This window comes from Pelodiscus sinensis, chromosome 9 (assembly GCF_052426305.1).
Source record: "Pelodiscus sinensis isolate ZL-2025 chromosome 9, ASM5242630v1, whole genome shotgun sequence".
NCBI classification, from domain to species: Eukaryota; Metazoa; Chordata; order Testudines; family Trionychidae; genus Pelodiscus; species Pelodiscus sinensis.
In genome coordinates, this window is record NC_143060.1 from 65,869,257 (window position 1) to 65,882,903 (window position 13,647).

Below are 13,647 nucleotides of genomic sequence, written 5' to 3' on the forward strand. Positions count from 1 at the left end.
GGTACCGCTGCCACTGGAACTCTTGCCATTGGGCGGTACCACTGCCACTGGAACTCTTGCCATTGGGCGGTACCGCTGCCACTGGAACTCTTGCCATTGGGTGATACCGCTGCCTCTGGAACTTTTGCCATTGGACGGGACCATCACCACTGGAACTCTTGCCATTGGGCGGTACCGCTGCCACTGGAACTCTTGCCATTGGGCGGTACCACTGCCACTGGAACTCTTGCCATTGGGCGGTACCGCTGCCACTGGAACTCTTGCCATTGGGCGGTACCACTGCCACTGGAACTCTTGCCATTGGGCGGTACCGCTGCCACTGGAACTCTTGCCATTGGGCGGGACCACCACCGCTGGAACTCTTGCCATTGGGCGGTACCGCTGCCACTGGAACTTTTCCATTGGACGGGACCGCCACCGCTGGAACTCTTGCCATTGGGTGGTCCCACCGCCAACAGAATTCTAATCAGTGAGCAGTAGACCTCTGCACCAATACCCCCAATCACAGCCTGCCCGAAGACTTCCAGTCTAAGTGGAGCTGTGTGAATAATGTATTTTTCAGTTGCAGGCAATTAAAAAAAAAACAAAATTTTGTTTCCGCCCAAATCAAAACATTTACTCCTCCCTCCCTTAAATTTTAGGCCTGTTGATAAGTGGGTAGAAAAGTCATTTTGAGTCAAACAAAATGTTTCCATTTAACATAATCTAAATGTTTCCCCTATGTTGGCCATTTTAAAATGTTTTTGATTGCGTTTCAAAATTTCTTTCCACTTTATTCAAAATACAAATTCATTTCACATTGAAAAAAAAAAACCCAGACTGTTTCATTTAGAAGATGCTTAAATGAAACATTTCGATTTTTTTGAAACTTTTTTTTAACCAACCATAATTTTGTGAAATCAACCCACGTTGGCGAAACATTTTGGTGTCCTTGCAGCTGCATTTTTAAGAGACAAGTTTCAGCTGAACATGTTCTGCTCAGCTCCTAATCTAAGTAATTACTCAGTGTAAGTAGGTTGGAAAAGTTTTACAACCTCTTCGGCTGCTATTTGGTTTCCTAGTGTCAGAAATGACCTTGCTGTTGAGAAAGATGGTTGCCTCCAGCATTAGACTCTAACATGCTAACCAAAATGAAACACTTAAAAAAATCATATTAAGTTCATGCCAAGAAATGTTTTTTACCTTGTGAACTATAATCCTCTTGAATAGTCTGGATGCAAAGATTTCAGCAAAGAGCTCCCAATGTTGTCAGCTCTCATGGCATTTGATATGTTTCTGAAAGTCCTATTCCTTGGAGGCCCATGATTAGGTGAGATTGTTTTCATTTTTCAAAAAGGAAGTTTCTAGCCCTCAGGGTTGAAGAGAAAAGCTTGGGGAAAAAAAACCAAGTGGCATCAAATGGATTAAAATCCAGGAGGCAAATAAAAAAAAAATCTTGTGATTTTTTGATGCCAATCTTATGACATTTGGGTGCCTGATTCTTTGATGCTTGCAATTGGTGATACAGCTAACACTGGGGGCGGAACGTTAAAGTTGCTTGCTAATAAGAGAGGTGTAACGGGAGGATGTGGCTTCTGACTTGGATCCAAACTTCTCCACAGCTGAGGGTTTTTAGACCTGGGAGTTTGGTTTGGCCCTTCTGCACACACAAAACTTAATTGCCTGTCCTGAGATGTGGAAATCCAATCACCACTGGTTATTAGCAGAAGCAGGACAAAGTGCCCTATATAATGTAGACATCTCTTTTGGGGCTCATAATTGCTCCATGATAACAGTCCACATGACAGAGAAAACACGAGCAGCGGGAGTCGTGCTAACGGCCTCAGAATGGTGCCAGACAGTGTTCCTGATTTCCTTGCAACGTGTCCATTGAGACATCCAGTCAACGTGAAGGAACATTGCTATTTGTCTCTCGACTCTGCCATAAACCACCGTGTAGAGGGTGTTGGGTTTTTTTCTCTGTGCAGTGTTTAGCAGCTGTGTTTTTCAAATCACAGGTAGACAAATTGGTCCTGAGATGTCCCTTAACCGCCTTGCAGAAGTGTGGTGAGGCTAGATCCTCAAAAGCACTTAGGGCCCTCACTTCCATTGACATCGAGGAGTCCATGACGATGGAGAATCTAGGCCGAAGTGTGCCTTGAGGCATAGAGCCATGTGTTCCTAGTCTTCGGCCAAGATTTTTAAGCGAGGCACTACTGATTTTTTTTGGCCTGAGACACTTTAGAAGGTGCCAGACTTTCAAAAAAGTAGCGAGTATCAACCCTCTGAAGATCAACCCTCGGTCCTTGGGCACTGAAGGTGATTTCCTGGTCCAAGACATCAATAGGACCTTTGCCATGGACATCGGTGGAGCCAAGAATTTGTCCATCATTATATAATATCACGTCTCGTTCTTCTTGAGTATGTTCTATCCCCCTTGGATCTGTGTACAGATATGTGAATACATTCACACTCCTTTTAAATTCTTCTTCCTTGTAGAACGCCTACTGTTTCTGCCTTATTATTCAAGTTGGAAGTACATTTAAAAAGCAGGCTATTTAAAAGTGTGAGAAATAAACTGCAGACACCCGCTTTTTAGGGTATGTCTAAAGTACACGGCTATTTTGGGATACCGGAGGTATTCCGAAATAGCTACCCCATGTCTACACAGACCGCCAGTTATTTCAAATTACTTTTTGAAATAAGAGGCGTGCTATTTCATCATCCTGGTAACCCTCATTGCATGAGGATTAAGGGACGGCTTGAAATAGTGCGTTATTTTGGAATTTGGTGCTGTGTAGACACGCCAAATTTCAAAATAGCCTATTTCGAAATAGATTCGAAATAAGATACGCAATTTGTGTAGCACAAATTGCGTATCTTATTTTGAGTTTAGCATGCTGCATAGACCTCCCCATAACTGCCCCCTCAACACATTAAATGACTTACTATATCTTTTCCATCTCTAACTTCTTACATATCCTTTTTAAGTGGGGTGGGATAGCTCAGTGGTTTGAGCATTGGCCTGCTAAACCCAGGGTTGTGAGTTCAATCCTTGCAGAGGCCATTTAGGGATTTGGGGCAAAAATTTGTCAGGGATGGTACTTGATCCTGTTGTGAATACAGGGGACTAGACTCAATGACCTTCCAAGGTCCCTTCCAGTTCTAGGAGATAAGCAATCTACATTATTAAAAAAAAATTAAAGTGAACATTTCCTCTGGCTGCATCTACACAGCACCCGTAGCTTGAAATAAGCTACGCAATTTGAGCTACACAAATTGGGTAGCTTATTTTGAGTCAATTTTGAAATAGCTTATTTCAAAATTTCACGCTGTCTACACAGCACTTATTTTGAAATAAATCACTATTCCAAAAGTCCTTTACTCCTCGTGAAATGAAGTTCACAGGGATGTCGGACTAGTGAGCCAGTTATATTTTGCAATAACGGGAGCGCTCAAAAGACGTGGAATAGCTATTTCAAGATACCTCCATTATCCCGAAATAGTGCTGCACGGTAGACGTAGCCTCCGTGTCCCCATCCTGGCTAGTTTATCTATTTTAAAGTCTACATAAAGTGACAGGGTCAGATCCGAGGGATACAAAAAAGTAACAGAAGGGTGGTATATTAAATTCAGACTTAGAAGATCTCTGTTCCCGGGGTAACCGGCAATGGTTAGTCTAGAACCAGCAGAGTCAATCACAGCAGTTGAGCACCTGGGGCTAATTGAGTGGTCTTGCAGAGTCAGCTAAGCCTGGGCTAATTAGAACACCTGGAGCCAATTAAAGAAGCCAGTTGAGACTGGCTATAAAAAGAGCTTCCCTGCAGTTGGTGCAGGGTGCGAGTAACGGCGAGGATGGAAGAAAGTTACTCCACGAGTAACTGAGAGGATCGAGGAAAGTTACTCCACAAGTAACTGAGACGATGGAGGAAAGTTACTTCATGAGTAACTGAGAAGATGGAGGAAAGTTACTCCATGAGTAACTGAGAGGATCAAGGAAAGTTACTTCATGAGTAACTGAGAGGATGGAGGAAAGTTACTCCATGAGTAACTGAGAGGATCAAGGAAAGTTACTCCATGAGTAACTGAGAGGATGGAGGAAATTTACTCCCTAAATAACTGAGAGGATGGGAATAAGACAAAACGAGCACCAAGCAGACACTACAAGGACGAGCCCTAGAGAAGGGAGGTGCGGGGAAGTGGCCCAGGAGTCTTGTAGCTGTCTTGTGGCAGGTGTTGGAGATTCACATAGGCAGTTGCTATTACAGGGCCCTGGGCTGGAACCTGGAGTAGAGGGTTGGCCCGGGTTCCCCCGAACACCCACTCCCCATTCCCAGTCAGGGAAAAGACAGTGGAATTTATTCTCCCTCTATCCCTTATGCTGTGAGCCTCTGAGGCAAGCCAATCTGCCTGCAAGCGCACGTGTAAGTAGGACCTTTGTCGCAGTAACAATTCCTGCAAGGTTTTATTCTGTGAAGTTGGCATCCATCGGCTGCAATATAGACCCTCTCCCCTCATCAAGGTCACGACTGTACTCTGTGGATCTCAGACCTGCTCTTGGTCTCCAGGAGAGGGTGGCGTAGTAATTTCAGCCATGCTACCACCAGTACCGAATGTGACTCTTTTAGTCACAGCCAGTGCACGCAGATAGGTAGGCTGGGAATCACAAGCTACCAGAGCCCTGCCACAAGTCCCCTGTTAGAATGAAACTATTCACTCCTCTCTCTTTGGGCATGTCAGGGGGAAAAAAGGGAGCTTTCCACAAAGCAGTGTCCCCAGCCCTCACCATGAAGAGTTTGGGTTTGTTGCTGTCCCAGGTCTGATGCTGTCCTATTCCGGGGCATCCCAGTATGGCCAGTAAAATAGCTGTTTTTTTTTAAAAGGATCAGCTTACATTTCTTCTCATTGTGTAGAAGATCATGTTGGTGCAATTCTGGAGGGTGATGCATTTCCCACAGAAAACAAAAAGGGAATTTTTTTTTTACACAACACACAGCTAACCTGTGGAACTCCTTGCCTGAGGATGTTGTGAAGGCCAAGACTGTAACAAGGTTCAAAAAAGAGCTAGATAAGTTCATGGAGGATGGGTCCATCTGATGTAAGGCTGAACGGATGTCTTTACTGGAGTTGAAAAGCAGGATTCACTACAAGTTTAAGTGTTATGAATAACATATTTGGTTTGGACACAGGCAATAACATCCAGAAAAAACACAATCAAAATTGAAAAAGGGGGAGCTATATGTAGTAGGAAGAGAGTCTGCGACAGAAGCTCTTGTGTTAGCCACCTGGTATGAGGCAGGATCTGCTCGCAGGATTTGGTACTGCAAAAATACACATTCCTAAAAGGTGCTAGCCACAGTGTACTCATGAAAACACATCCCCATATCCAGTAGTGGGGGGTGCGTCTTTTGACTTGTAAACTGAACAAATGGATACAGAATCCAAGAAAGGGAAAAAAATATGGGCTCCGTAGTGTCATTTTTTCTGCTTGGTGTGACCTTAACTATTAAGCTTTCAAGATGTGTGGGCTTTTAAGTACCTGCTGGCTTAATTACTGCTTCACAACCACACTTACACAGTCTGAAGTTGCCAGTTTGGTCTGGAGTTTATTTTTTATTAGCACTGTCTGGAAAGTTTGTGGCGATGGTTTTGGTTAAATCCTTCTAACCTGGGCCTTTCGAGTAGGAGAGCAAAAAAAACCCCCAGCAAAACCATCACTCTGCAAAACCTGAAGCATTCGGCAGCAAGCAGTCCCTAAATGCAAGGGCCACTTGTCTGACAGGAGGAATGCAGGAAAGTTCGGTAGCCGGTCTCTTGTAAAACACAGTCATGTACAGATAGGATGACTTAGACTGCACAGCTGCGCCGGGGCTGTAAGAACGGATTCCCCCCTTACTCTGAAATTCATCACTCTCCTGCGATCGGGGCACAGTAACCCAGCAGGAGCCTAAGAAAAAGAACTGGCGTGCAAGGAGTTAGCGAGGTGCTAATTTCTAGGCACAGGCTGCAGGGGCGGGGGGGAGGTATCGGCGCTGGGAGAACTTTATCCTGCTCAGCCATCTGACACTGCTAAGTCCCTCCACTCCCCTCATGGGGCCTGGGAGGAGCCGAGCGAGCAGAATTTTTGGCAGTCGCGCTACCTGAGGGCATGGGGGGCGGGGAATGCGGCTGTTCATGAGGGGGACGGAGGAGGATTGGGGTTTGAGCCAGAAGGGGGCCATGTGTGTAGGGGGGGGAGGCAGAAAGGAACCCTGCTCTCGTGACCCACCATGGGACTAGAATTTGGGAGGGTGAGTGGATGCACAAGCAGTCATAGTAATAGGCACCTTTGTTTGATATTCACAAACCAGTCAAACGCATTATAACAAGCAGCCACCTTACAAATGCTGGCTGGCTGCTGTGGTGTATGTTGTATCTTGTATCAACACTGCATCTTGAAAGGGTCACCCCCTGAATTCCTGCTGGAGAGGCGGCGGCCATTTTGTGTTCTGATTTGCTACAGCTTGTCAACTACAAGACACCCACACCGTGCTCTCTCTCGTTCTCGTTTTCCTTAACCTAAATGAAGCCATTTTAAAAACGACAAGTGGTCCTGTGGCACTGTAGAGACCAGCCAAAATCTAGACTCATGAGCTTTCATGAGTAAAACCGTTCTCGGAGCTAAGTTTTACCTATGAGAGCTCATGATTCTACAGCTTTTGTTTAATCTCTAAGGTGCTGCGGGACTCTTCGTTGTTTTTAAAGTTACAGACTCACCTGGCTACTCTCTGACATGTTTTAAGTCACGTTAGACAGAGAATGTTGTGATGTTCGACTTTGGGCATAGACGCATAACAAGAATTCTGGCAATGAAGAAGTTAGCGTAACAAAGAGCATAAAGCGAAGAAGGGGTGAGCAGTTTTGGTTAGACACACAGAAGGGAAAGCAGACTGATAAAATAGCCACTCACGCAAATATGGAAGATTTCCAGTTTAATGACTAATAAGAATTCCAAGTATAGAGGCCGAACTCTGAGCAGTACGGTTGTGTACATACTATCACAGAATGTAGAGAAAAAAGTCCGTTTCCTTAATTTTGGCAGGGAAATGGACATTTGCCGTTCTGGAAGACTTGCGTTTTCCATCGGAACCAGATGAGATGAAGTATATAAAGACTTAACAGAGGTGATTAAAAAGTCGTTAGTCTAAAACCAAACGTTCTTGTTGAAAGAAATCCTTTGCAGCTAAGGGACCGGATGGAAAAAGAAAATGATCACTGAATTTTCGAAGCAGTTTGAGAAAGCGTTTCATTGCCTGTCTTTCGGTAACCTTTGTAAGAGATCAGATTTCTGCGGCGATCTGAGTTCAGAAGGAGCTCTGGACACCTCTTCAGGGCTACACCCTCAGGTCTGGTCTACAGGGGAACATCGAATTAAGATACGTAACTCCTGTTTTTAAACTCCATCTCCGTTAATGACGGAGCTGGAGTCGACGTACCTGAAATCGAGTTTCCGCACTGTCCACACAGCGGGAGGTTGACAGGAGCAAACACTCCCACCAGCTTCGCTTACTCCTTCCCATACTCAGATGGGGGCATCCTCTGAATTCGATTTAGCAGGTCTTCACTAGACCCGCTACAGGTTGGACCTCCCTGCTCTGGCACCCTCGGGACTGGTCCCAGATGAGGGATTTTTCCAGACTAGTGGAGGTCATTTCTGGTCCCCCTGATGCCGGCCTCACCCTCTGTCCTGCCTCCTGCCCCCCACCCTCCCAGACTTCCTGGCTCCCCCTGCAGCCCAGCTGAGCTGTGTGCCAGCTCCCACCCCCTCCCCCAGTCCAGCTGAACCATGCACCAGCTTCCGGCCTCCCCTCCCCCACAGCCCACCTGGCCTGCACGTCCCCCCCCCCCCACCCCTGAATAGTGCCAGGCTCCTGGCTCTCCTACCCCCACAACCAGCTGGGACTCTCTGATCCTGGAACATCCATTGCCAGACCTGAAAGTTCCAATGTATGAAGGTGCAACCTGTAAATCAAACCTCAGACGATCAACCGAGGCAGAGTCAGTCTTCCGCAGAGTGAAGACGTGGCCTCAGATGGTGCAAATCAGCACGGAACTGCTGAAGTTATCGGACATAGTCCCATGTGAAAGGGGAATAGATCAACATGCACCCTACGTGTGCGACAGCAGTTAGTGCTGGGAACACTCCTTCGCCAACAGGGGTGCAGTTTAAATTCTCTGAAAAATTCCCCCGAAATGTTGGAGGTTTTGGACAGATTATTTGCGAGCCATATCTCAACTGAAGTACAAGGACAATTAGAAATGGCACTCCGGGTTAAGGATTTGCCCAATTTCAGATTTTTCTAAATGAAAGTAATGTTGGATTTCGGGACTAGGCTAGTCTCTGGAAAGCTGTAATATTGTAGTCTAATTCCGGTTGTCGGGCTTGGTATATGGGTGGAGTTGAAGGCCTGTGATCTATAGAACAGCTGGCTAAATCAGCTGGTGGTCCTTTCTGGACTTAAGCTCTTTATCAGTACGTTCACACCACACACAAAACTCTGCCCAGAAAAAGGAGCGAGCTACTTGCTGTGCGTTGCCATGTGTATTTTAGGTTTATTGGAGGTTTGGAAATGATTTTTACCCTCTTACACATATCCCTCCGTCATCAGATTTGAGTCAGATTCGGCTCCCAGTTGCCCCAGTGTAGACCTCAGTGGAGTTCCTTCAGATCTATATTTGCCTCAGCGCCACCCAGTGCCAGGGCAGGGTCTCTGTGCAAGCACAAAAGTCTTTCCAGAGTTCATGGTAGAACTGGAGAGGAAGAGCAGAATTTAATCCCAAATGTGGTTAATTAGTGAGATCTCGTTGAGTGTGACCCTTCATTCATTCAAGCCAACGGTGAAACGCCCATTGATTTCAGTGCAGCAGGATGAAGCCGGTAAAGAAAGTATTATTTTTCAGACAACTCTACAATAGCTGCAGTCCTCACCCTGGGACGCATTGGAACAATTTGGGACTTGATGGGAGTTTTGCGACTCTTGACTTTTCACATGTGGATTACTCTGTGTCAGGTCCAGGCTGGACTGTTGGCGTTCTCGGCGCGAACGCAAAGCTTCAACTCAAAGGGAAGGAAGATGTTTGTGTAAAGTTTTCAAAGGCAACCCAGTTCGGGGCTCGCTGCTTCGTGCAGCTCAGCCCAAAGTCACGCTGGGCTCCGATGGTAGAGCACACCCTCTTTCCAGGAGCTAAGCCAACTCTCACATCCTCGCTCTCCTTAAGCACTTTGTGGTCAGAAGACAGACTCCCCTATAGTCATTAGCGAGAGCCGCGTTAGAAAGTCCAAAGCCGCCGCAGAAAGAGAAGAAAGGGCTTAGAAAGCTGCCCAGACCCACGTGATCTCTGGTTTCTTTTGTTGTTGTGTTTCTTGGACACCGTCGGTGGCGAGATGGCTCCGCGTGAGCAGTGCCTGATTTGGTTCATGACTTCCATAAAGTTTTCCGTCTCTGACTGAGCTATTTCAGATTGGGGTAAAAATGTGAGTCAGTCACGACTGGCACTCATCCCAGACGTATTCACTCCCCTAATTCCCTTTTCCTCTGGCATCGGGACAACCCAAATAAGGGATGTTTCCAGGCCCTACCTTTAGGAACGTACACATCTGACAAGTGCACGGTGGCGGTTCCGTACCGCGGCCATTACCAGCGGCACAGCTTTCTCCAGCGCTGGCCTGCCCCGGCGCCCTTCAGCAAAGACTGTACAATTGCGGGGATCAAAACGCTTGATGGGGCGGTTCACGGAGCGAGGAGAAACAAGAAGGAAGCCCCGGGCTGCCAACCCTACCAAAGCTCTGCGGTTGAAAATCCGAAGGCCGTGTGAGGTGCCGAGGGGTCTGCCTGTGGTTTTGGAGAGTGGGGCCGTGTGGCGGCCGTGGCGGCGACCTCACCGAGAGTTCCACTGGGCTGCTTCAAAACACATTTTCCTCTTTCGCAGAAAAGACGACCCCACCCCGTCCCCAGACGCTCACCGAGGTTTTGCCCAGCTACCTCCACAGAGGATGTGGGCTCCAGGAGTCCATCGAAATGCGCGGGGGCCAGCACGGTATAAGCATGTCTGCAGCCAGGGACACCTCGTGGTGTCAGGGAATTGCAGGATCTGTGCAAAACGTCCCTATCAGGTATCGCCAGGGAGCAGCCGTGGGACGTGCAGGTAGCTGGTCACCATAACGTGTGCCCCGATGCACCCTGGGACAGCAGTCCCCAAAGACCGGGACATCGAAGTGACACACAGACGTCCATCAGGACATGCAATAACCAGCCACAGTCTAAACAAAACATCACAACTGTGGAAACAGCCAGGAGGTAGCCACAAAGCTAATGCTAGGCAACTTATTCCAGGGCTTAACTTACTTTTAGCCTTCACAGCGCCCCTGGTAACAAGTGCCACAGGCTGCCTATTAATTTCATTAATTGGTGTGTTATATGAAGGGGTAGCAGACACCTCCTGATACACAATAGGCTTGATTTTATGGATCTCAAGAATAGTTAAGAACCAGGGTCTAGAACCCAGGCCTGCAAAGTAACTAGGTATCAGACACTTCCATGCTACCACCCAGCAGCAGGTCTGGGTTAGGTTGGTAATGAGCTAGTGTGGACCTAGAGTAGACCATGGGAAATCCCGCCTTAAGCAGTCTGACAGGCAGCAGCCTCATGGCTCCTGATTGGTTCCCCAGCTTCTATAAACCCAGTGTGTTAGGTAAGCTTCCTGTAGCTGCCCTGGCTGTTCTAATTCTTGAACTCCTGGCTTTGCCCTCAGCTTGATTTTTGTCTTCACCTCCACACCTTGGATCCTTGGTCTCTTGACTCTGGCCTGGAACCCGATTACAAACTCCTCTGCTATCCCAGCCTCAGGTTTGACCCAGCTCGTGGCCCGTCTCTGTACTTTCCCCCAATTCTAAGGTATCTTTTCTTGAGACTCGACCTGTGTGCAGAAGCCAAGGGATGCACGCAATGCACCACGGATGTATAATGTGGTGTTATAATAGCTTCTGCCTTACGAGCTATCCCTTTCCTAGTGCTTCCTAGCACTGGTGGCATCGTTTTGCTGTCACTGCACACTGAGCCGACGTTTTCAGAGAACTGTCTACGATGACGCCACAGTCTCTTTCTGAAACGGTAACGGCGAATGTAGACCCCATCATTGTATACGGCTAGTATGTTTTCCAATGTGCGTGGTTTTGCATTTATGAATGTTACTAGATTTATCTGGCGTTGCTCGGGGCCTTATGATCAATTGGTTAACTTTTGGGTTTTGGAAAATAGAAATGAAAATGCCCCTGTTTCATTGAAATCATTGCTTTGGCGTGGGGCTGGGGAGGAGCGGGTCAGTCTGCAGGCTGCCCTGGGGTGACAGGAGAAACCCAGGCTTCTCTCCCCACAGCTGCTTGAGGCCAGGTGAGAAGCGCCTCTCCATGGCAGCTGCTGCTCCAGCGGGCACAGCTGGGGGAGGGGTGCATATCTCCTGGCTGGGGCAGGACCAGGTTCATCTGCCCCCTGTGATCCCTAGCCAGAGTGAGGAATGCAGCAAACTATGCACTTTCCCCTTGCTCCCTGACGAAGGGGAGCAGCCAGCAATATTCCCGTATGAATGGAGGGCGAGGGGGAACATTCCCAGCCAGCCCCTTTTACCTGCCTGATGATTGCTACTCAGAAAACCATACAGAACAGAGACAATCCTATTCCAGACACATCCCATTGTCCTGGCACAACCAACTCCTGACCTTGCTTAAAGTTACGATAAGACGAAGCGGCCAACCGAATGTGGTGGCCCTAGCTCTGAGCATTTAGGAGTTCTTGAACAGACCGCCAAACACAAATACATGGTAGATATTTCCCCTTCCGTTTTGTTACCCTGTCACTCCATTTTGTGAGAGCCCTTTGTCAACCCTTCACAGTAAGCTTTGGACTTAAAGTTCATGAGTCATTTTGTAGAGTCTGCAAATTTTGCCACCTTGCTGTTTACCCCGTTTTCCTGATCTCTTATAAACACGTTGAGCAGCACTGGTCCCAGTACAGATCCTACGAGGACCCCCAGTTACTGGTCCATGAGGGGGCAGTCCCTCTTATCCCATGACCGTTGTGTTTGAACAAGAACCTGTGGTGAGGACCTTGTGAGAGACTTTCTAGAATACACTAGATCTATTGGCTCACCCTCGGACACATCTTCGTTGTTGCCTTCCCAGGATTCTAATAGATTGGTGAGTCATGGTTTCCCTTTACAAAACCTGTGTTGACTCTTCCCTGACACATCACGTTGGTCTGTGTCTGATCGTTCTGTTTCAGCGAATGTGCCCGGTTCTAAAGTTGCCAGGATCACCTCTGAACTGTTTATTTTTATTAAAAAATCAGCATTACATTAGCTAGCCTCTAGTCACGTGGCACAGTGGCTGATTAAGTGGTAGGTTACATATTACTCATCGTGGTGTTGAAATTTCATATTTGAGTGCCTTCAGAATTCTTGGGTGAATACCATTTGATCCTGGTGACTTATTGCTGTTCCAAAACCACCTCTGCAGACACCGCGAGGTGTTCCGCAGATTTGGCTCCTAAAAAAAATGGTTCGGGTGCGGGGGTCTAGGAATTATTTTGGGGAAATTCCGTGGCCTGTGTGAGACAGGATGTTAGACTAAATGATGAAAAGGTCCCTTCTTGGATAGGAATCGATGAATTTTTACGATGGGACATCAAATGAGTTTCTGTCCACTAAAAAAATCACATGACACCTTTTGCGGGTGTCTTGGCCAAATTACAATTAAAATCCTCCCCAAACTATTTCATTTCTTCGTTGTCTCTGTCTCAAGATGTTGTGGTGTTGCCAGCCATTGTTAAACAGCCTTGTTCTACCCACATGTTGCTCCATCTCTGTGGTAAATGAAACCATTCTCCAATGCGCCTGACATTTTCCAAGGGGTGTTGTGAGGCTTAATTGGTTCGTCGGTAAAGCCCATTGCGATCTTGGCTGGAAGGGGCTATAGAAGGGCAAAATGCCATTATTAATACAGCTGACACCGAAGAGCAAAAGGTCAGATACTGGTTAGGTTTTGTCTTTTGTACATGAAGGGAATGTAGGTGCAGAATTGAGAAGATCTGAGCCTTTCTCAGATATAGAGAAGAAAAGTTATTTATTAGTTCCCTAAATAGAAGAACTAGAGGACACCAAATGAAATTAATGGGTAGCAGGTTTAAAACTAATAAAAGAAAGTTCTTCTTCACACAGTGTGTAGTCAACCTGTGGAACTCCTTGCCAGAGGAGGCTGTGAAGTCTAGGACTATGATAGAGTTTAAAGAGAAGCTAGATAATTTCATGGAGGTTAGGTCCATAAAAGGCTATTAGCCAGGGGATAAAATGGTGTCCCTGGCCTCTGTTTGTCAGAGGCTGGAGAGGGGACAAATCACTTGATCATTGTCTTCGGTCCCCCTCTCCGGGGCACCTGGTGCTGGCCACTGTCGGCAGACAGGCTACTGGGCTAGATGGACCTTTGGTCTGACCCAGTACGGCCGTTCTTATGTTCTTATGTTCTCCTGATCACGTACTAAACCAGAACTCCCATGGGACCTAGCAGCACATGGGATGGGATGGACCAGGACTCAAGAGCTGACAAGGTTTACTCTTGTGAGGAAGTGGTAGAGGCAA